The sequence below is a fragment of the Alexandromys fortis genome, unplaced genomic scaffold (assembly GCF_014885135.2).
Source record: "Alexandromys fortis isolate MF-2015 unplaced genomic scaffold, M_Fortis_MF-2015_v1.1 scaffold_18, whole genome shotgun sequence".
In the NCBI taxonomy this organism is placed as follows: Eukaryota; Metazoa; Chordata; class Mammalia; order Rodentia; family Cricetidae; genus Alexandromys; species Alexandromys fortis.
Window position 1 is genome coordinate 14,619,741 of NW_026067897.1, and position 7,301 is coordinate 14,627,041.

Below are 7,301 nucleotides of genomic sequence, written 5' to 3' on the forward strand. Positions count from 1 at the left end.
ATAGAAGAAACAGACTTCAGGTGGCCAAAGCGGAAGTGAGGCCCAAATAATGCTAAGAGGTTTGGGAAGGTCCAGGGGAGGAGGAGTAATCCCAATGGGCTTAGGCTGGGGTGGGAGGAGCAGGGAGGGAAGACAGACTCTTAAGTGCTGCTTGAATAAAGGGCTGAAGTTGGATCTCTATCTCATCCTGTACAAAAATCAACTCAAAACGGATCAACAGCTTCACTATAAGACCAGAAACAAGCCACGCTTGGTGGTGACATCTGTTAGCCCAGAACTGGGAAGGTCAAAGCAGGAGTTAGTTAGCCTGGGCTACCTAAGATCACGTAGGTAGATAGATGGATTGATAAATACGAATGACAGAAAGTGAAAGCTGATAATGCATCAGAAACTTCTATAGTGTGATAGAGATGGAAGTCATCATTATCCTATTGGAAGTCACCCTTTTTTTTATAAAGAAACGTGATTTTTGCATTGTTCAGAGCAGCACCCATGGTAAACATAAACAGAGGCATGCATTCACTAATCCGATGTGCTGTGACCAGTTCCTGTCACCTTGACTGTCAGCAGTGACAGATTGTGACCTGGGGTTGTGAGCAGAACAAATCTGTTCTCCCTTAGTTGCTTCTGTCAGGGTGTCTAGAGTAAATGCTGTTCATGCTGTGGGAAATGCTCTTGTACACTGTAAAGATTGTCACTCATACTAGTTTAATAAAACACTGACTGGCCAGTAGCCAAACAGGAAGTATAGGCAGGGCAACCAGACTAAAAATTCTGGGAAGAGGAAAGGCAGAGAGTCAGTCACCAGCCAAACACAGAAGAAACAAGATGAGAATGTCTTACTGAGAAAAGGTACCAAGCCACTTGGCTAAAAATAGACAAGAATTATGGGTGAATTTAAGTCATAAAAGCTAGTTAATAATAAGCCAGAGCTAACAGGCCAAACAGTTTATAATTAATATAAGCCTCTGTGAGTTTATTTGGGACTGAACGACTGTGGGACTGGGCAGGACAGAAACGTCTGTCTACAAATGGTGCCCAATGTTCTGCAACTACATCTGCATAAAATGAGAGCTTGGGAAGGGATTCTAGACACAAAAGAACAGAGTTAAGCATGGCTTCTTGGTACCAGCATTTTCTCAGATGGGCTCTGTTTGCTAGAGGCAAATGGAGGTGCGGCTCCTTTCAGAAAGGCTTTCTGACTCAGTGTTAGCAGCAAAGATCTATCAATTCTCTTGAGAGGGCCTGCCACCAAACACTTAAGTGGTGTATTTGAGCATCTGGCAGCGTGCTTCTTGGTGGTGGCATGGACCTAGAAACTCTACGAATTTCGGCAATAAACATGGCTCCTGCCTGTACCTCCAACAAGAAACTAGACTCTCAGAAAGCTAAGGAATGGGGCGGAGCCAGCCACCAAAGCTGCAGCTTTAACCTTAGCCGTGCTGCTTAGAAGATTAAAGAATCACGTGCTCAGAAAAAGATAGATATATACAGTAAAAACAGATTCTGACAGGAAAAAAAGTCTCTAAATGGTTTACAGTGTGTTTAAAAATATACGTAGGCTTGGGAAAGAAAAGAAAAAGTATAAAGTCCTTTAAAAAATAAATAGAGTAGCTGGGTGTGATGGCACATGCCTTTAATCCCAGCACTTGGGAGGCAGAGATAGGCAGATCTCTGAGTTCAAGGCCAGCCTGGTCTATAGAGTGAGATCCAGGACAGTCAAAGAAACGCAGAGAAACCCTCTCTCAGAAAGCAAAAATAAGCCGGGTGGTGGTGGCGTACACCTTTAATCCCAGCACTTGGGAGGCAGAGGCAGGTGAATCCCTGTGAGTTCAAGACCAGAGTTTTTTGTTTTCTCTTTTTTTTAAAAAAAAGGGGGGGCACTTAAAGATGAAAAATACAGAGAGCAGGAGACCACTTCCTACGTATAACCCCAGCAGCACAGACATTAAGGGCATCATTGAATAAATGGGACCTCCTGAGACTGAGAAGCTTCTGTAAAGCAAAGGACACTGTCACTAAGACAAAAAGGCAACCCACTGACTGGGAGAAGATCTTCACCAACCCCACAACTGACAAAGGTCTGATCTCCAAAATATATAAAGAACTCAAGAAACTAGACCGTAAAAGGCTAATCAACCCAATTATAAAATGGGGCACTGAGCTGAACAGAGAATTCTCAACAGAAGAAGTTCAAATGGCCAAAAAAACACTTAAGATCATGCTCAGCTTCCTTAGCGATCAAGGAAATGTAAATCAAGACAACTCAGAGCTCTACCTGCCTCTGCCTCCTGAGTGTTGGGATAAAAGGCGTGCTCCCATTACCACCTGTTGGGGCACAGACAGATGTGATCCTCTTCCACACTGTCTAAAGGTCACGAGAGTCTGAGCTTATTTTTGCTCTCTCAAGGTTGTTGACAACAGGTGTTGACAAATGAGAGATTCTGACTGGTCCAGGGTGTGGTTAATTAGGATTGTGAATGTTGAAGTAGATCTGCTCAACCCAGACCAAAGGTTGGAAAATTGAAATCTATTCCTTGTATTGTGCTAATGAAATCTGTTGCTTCCCCCCTCCCCTTTTGTTTTGTTTCTTGGGCTTTTTTTTTTAAAGATCTATTTTGTGCAGCTGAGTAGAAAGTACAATGAAAAGGGAAACTTGCCAATTAAGCCGTTCCCGCATCCCAAACTCTCCAGGTGTCAATATGAGTGAGAACTAATGGTGCCTCCTTACGGTGAGTTATAGAACTGCACAAACCAACCTTTGGTTCAAAAGGGTGAAGTGGCTAGCTTATTTATTTGTTTGTTTGTTTGTTTGTTTGTTTGTTGGTTGGTTGGTTGGTTGGTTGGTTGGTTTTCAAGACAGGGTTTCTCTGTGTAGCCCTGGCTGTCCTGACTACTCTCTCTGTAGACCAGGCTGGTCTCAAATTCAGAGATCCACCTGCCTCTGCCTCCCGAGTGCTGTGATTAAAGGCATAAGCCACCACCAAGCTTTTTAGGCTTACGGATTTTCAGTACATTCTCCCAGAGTTTAGCGCGCACACATTGACCTATGCACAAGTTCTTACGCCTATAGTGCAAGGGACCAAGAGAGCAGAGGCCTGGGGCTTGGAATGCGGCCGCACAAAGCCTGAATAACAAGACGGAGCAGACTGGCAGATCAGAGGGAATGAATAAAGTCCAAGTCTGTGTAGCTGGATGTACTTTGTTTCTCTGAACCTGTGCAAAAGGTTCAGAGTTCAGGGATCTGTGTACAGAAAGTTGCAGGTCCTGTGTGAAGACGGAGCCCAGAGCCCTGGGCAGAGAACTGAGGAGATGCAGACCCAAAGCAGTCCCTTCATTTTCTGCGGCCCTTCATGGACATGCCTGCCCCGAAAAGCCAGGGATGCCAACAGACCAAACAACGTCACGCTGAACGAAGGAAGCAGCGGGACAAGGAGCCATTTAGATAATCCAGCGGCTTTTGGGCTTGGCTGCACACTGGGAAAATTTGGTGCTCATGACTGGACCATACCACCCTCTCCTGTGATCTGAAACGAAATGAAGTGCTAGCACTTAAACCCAACATACACTGGTTTTTCAAGTCACTCGGATGAGTGTTTTCAGTGAGTTTTTGCTTTTGTCTTTGAAACGGAGTCTGCTGTGGCTTGCACGTGAAGTGTCCCCCATAGCCTCACGTGTTTGGTGCTGTTTGAGAAGGTTGTGAAGCCTTTAGAACAAACAGGGGAACTGGGGGGGGGGGGGAGCCTAGCTGGAGGAAGTACTTCAGTGAGGACTGGCTTCCTGTAATCCTAATTCCTTTTTGCTACTGCAGTGTGAGAGAGCAGCCTCACACTCCCGTCATCCCGCCCTTGAGTCAGGACAGACTCAACCGTCGCCCCCTCCGGAACTCTCAGTCAAAACAGACCACTTCTCTCTTAAGGTGCTTTTGTCAGGTTAGATTTTATCATCGCCACAGTAAAGGAACTAAGGCAGATCTCTTTGGCCTGCGACTTAATATTTATGTTACTCAGGCTGGCTTCAAACTCACAGCAATCCTCCTGACTCAGCCTCCTAGTGCTGGGATTATGGGTATGAACCACTTTCATAACTCTTTTTTGTTTGTTTGTTTGTTTTGGATTTTAAGTAAACAGAAATTTATTCCTCGCTTTCCTCACAGCTCTGGGTGTTACACCACATAGCATCTCCTCAAGGAATTGCTTGTTTGTTTGGTGGTGGTGGTTTGTTTTTGCATTTTGTTTTGGTTTTTAAGACAAAGTCTTATACATTGCAAGTTTGCCTCGAATCCGCTTTGTAGCTGAGGTTGATTTTTGAACTCCTGATCTTCCCGCTTCTTAACATTCATCCAGATTAAGAATTCTTCATCAATGTAAGATCCTTAAGGCTAAAACCATAGTTGTCCGACTAAAGCTAAGACAGAGAATAGACCTCAAGAATGTGGGTCTGCCAGAAAGACAAACTTAATATGCACTCACTCATAAGTGGCTTTTAGACATAAAGCAAAGAAAACCAGCCTACAAACCACAATCCCAGATAACCTAGACAACAATGAGGACACTAAGAGAGACATACATGGATCTAATCTACATGGGAAGTAGAAAAAGGCAAGATCTCCTGAGTAAATTGGGAGTATGCAGATCATGGGAGAGGGGAAGGTGGAGGAAGGGAGGAGAGCAGAGAAAAATATATAAATCAATAAAAACAATTAAAAATTGGGGGTCTGAACTTCTGGGAAAGGCTCTTCAATCAACAATCAGATTCAGAATGAGCTGACTAGAAGAAGAAAGGATTATAAAGCAAGAACTCAAGCTATCTCCAGCTGTTAACTGATTTTTCATTTTATTTTATTTAAGATTTATTTATTTTATTTTATGAGTATGACTATTTTGCCTACATTATGTCTGTGTACCACGTGTACGCAGTGTCCGCGGAGGCTAGAAGGGGACATAGGATTACCTAATACTAAAGTTACCGATGGCCATGAGCCATCGTGTGGGTGCTGGGATAGGAACCTGGGTCCTTTGGAAGAGCAGCTTAACCAGTGCTCTTAACCACCGAGCCATCTCTCCAGTCCCGTGTTAACTGATTTTAAAGGGTGCACAAAACATTATATGATGAGCTGACCAAAACTGTTTAACCTATTGTTTTTAGTTTTCACGGTGTGTGTGTGTGTGTGTGTGTGTGTGTGTGTGTGTGTGTGTGCCATCCCCTACTATGTGGGCTCTGTAGGTTGAATACAGGTCATTACATTAGGCTTGGCAGCAAGTGTATTTACTACCAGTTGAGCCATCTTGCCAGCCCTAACCTATCGATTCTTTAAAGAGGGTTTTCCTCTGGCAGAAGTGGAGCAAGCACCCAATCTCATAACTTGTAGGCATCAGTTCCAATCTGTGTTGTGTGGCTTATGAGGTAGTGGAAAGAACAGGAGCATTGGTGTAGTTTGTCAAGAGCAGCAGGACCTTGGGTGGGTCTCGGGCAGTTTCTTGGAGACTTGAGCATCTCCTCTGTAGGATAATAATATAAACTATTTCTCTGGGGACCTGAAAAAACAAAATGTCATATTCAAAGCAATTTTATTGGTTAGATTTGATGTTGGAAACTACCTGAATTGATCCTGAATTTAAAACTCTTAGGGAAGGTGAGGGATAGACAACAGTCATGGGTCACACCAGCAGTTCTTTGGGGGTTTGAATGAGAGTGACCCCCAGAGGCTCATATAGTTTAATGCTTAGTCCCCAGGTGGTAGAACTGTTTGGGAAGGATTACGGGGTGTGGCCTCGTTGGAGGAGGTGTGTCACTGGAGGTGGGCTTCTGGCTTTCAACCCTTCCCCCCCCCCCCCCCCCAAGATTCCTAGTTAGCTCCCTTGTGGTCGCGGATCGATGTGTGCGCTCTCAGCTACTGCTCCAGCACCGCCTGCCTCCCTGTGTGCCGCCATCTCCCCCCTTCTCCCGTCATGATAGTCATGACCTCCCCTTCAGAGCTGGTAAACTCCAAATAAACTCTTCTAGAGGTTGCCTTGCCCGTGTTGTCTTACCGCAGGGATAGAAGAGTAAGCAGGACAGCTTCCCCTGCTGCCTGCCACCTCACTAGGTCTGAAGGCAGCCCTGGCCCCTTCCACATCCAACATCCTTTGCCCTGTTCTTCAAATCCCTCATGGTTCAAATTCTTCTCATGCCTTTTTCTCAGCTATGGATGAAGAAAGAGGCTTTTTATTGCTCCGATTTGGAGATCTTTTTAGCCGGGTCTCCCACCTTCCTGTATGAGGACCCTTAGCTGGTGGTGGACCTTCCTGGTCGGGCATTTGACTGGATGGTGACTACCGATCCATGGCAGCCCAGAAAGAGTAAAACCACATGATGCCAACACCAAGATCATGAAGAGGGCCACAGTGCTTCCCAGAAGGGACGCCCATAGCAGGCAGATGTCTCCATGCTTCTGAGGTACCAGAAGCCATCTGTTTGTTCAAAGAGCAATTGTCTTGGCTTTTTGTGTGACCATGACTTAAAGTGTCCACTAGAGGGCAGGAGACTTACATTTAAGTTGTACAAAGACCAGGATACAATCCCCAGAATAATAGAGTGTTTATAGCAGCTCACAGCCAACTGCAATTCTAGTTCCAGGGGTCCCAGCACTCTCTTCTGGATGCTGTGGGCACCAAGCACACAAGTTGTGCACAAACATACGTGTGGGCAAAACATACACACACATAAAATAGTTTTGTTAGTTTATAAAATGAACCACACACACACACACACACACACACACACACGCATGCATACACACAGCACGGTATTCAGAATAGCCAGAAGAATACCCATTGGATGATACGAAACTCTTGGCACAGCGTGATCATCACAGTCCTTGAGAGGCTGAGGCAGAAAGATCACAGCAGTTCTAAATCCAGCCTCGGCTACAAAGTCGAGTCCTTTCTCACAGAGGAAAATGTGATATCTGCACCATGAAGTGTTGCTCAACAGGAGAAAGCAGTGAAATAGGGGCACATGCAGTGACCCACGTGATCCTCAGTAACACCGTGCTAAGTGGGAGGACCCGACACAAAGGTCACAGATGATGTAACTGTGTTTATGTGCTGCATCCAGAACAGACAAACCCACAACGGGTTTGTGTCAGTGCTGAGATGGATATCCGTGTCTGTTTGGAGAGGTTTTGGTCTTCATTATCTTTTCAACAAATGATAACACGTTGATGACCGGTTAGATCATAGCCAAAGTGGTAAAGAAGTCTTTGCAAGTTGGATTCATTATTTATGAAAGCAGAACAATTTCAGGTCTTAAAGTGAAGG

The 7,301-nt window shown here is 45.0% G+C and overlaps 1 long non-coding RNA gene across 1 annotated transcript; it reads right to left on the reverse strand.

Annotated features, from left to right (window-relative positions):
* Nucleotides 1-4,682: 4,682 nt before the first annotated feature.
* On the reverse strand, nt 4,683-6,823 carry LOC126486634 (uncharacterized). The gene is made up of 3 exons (XR_007588174.1): nt 6,532-6,823; nt 6,033-6,184; nt 4,683-5,537 (listed from the first exon to the last, which is right to left on the reverse strand). It is a non-coding gene; the product is annotated as an uncharacterized lncRNA (long non-coding RNA).
* Between the last annotated feature and the right edge of the window lie 478 nt (nt 6,824-7,301).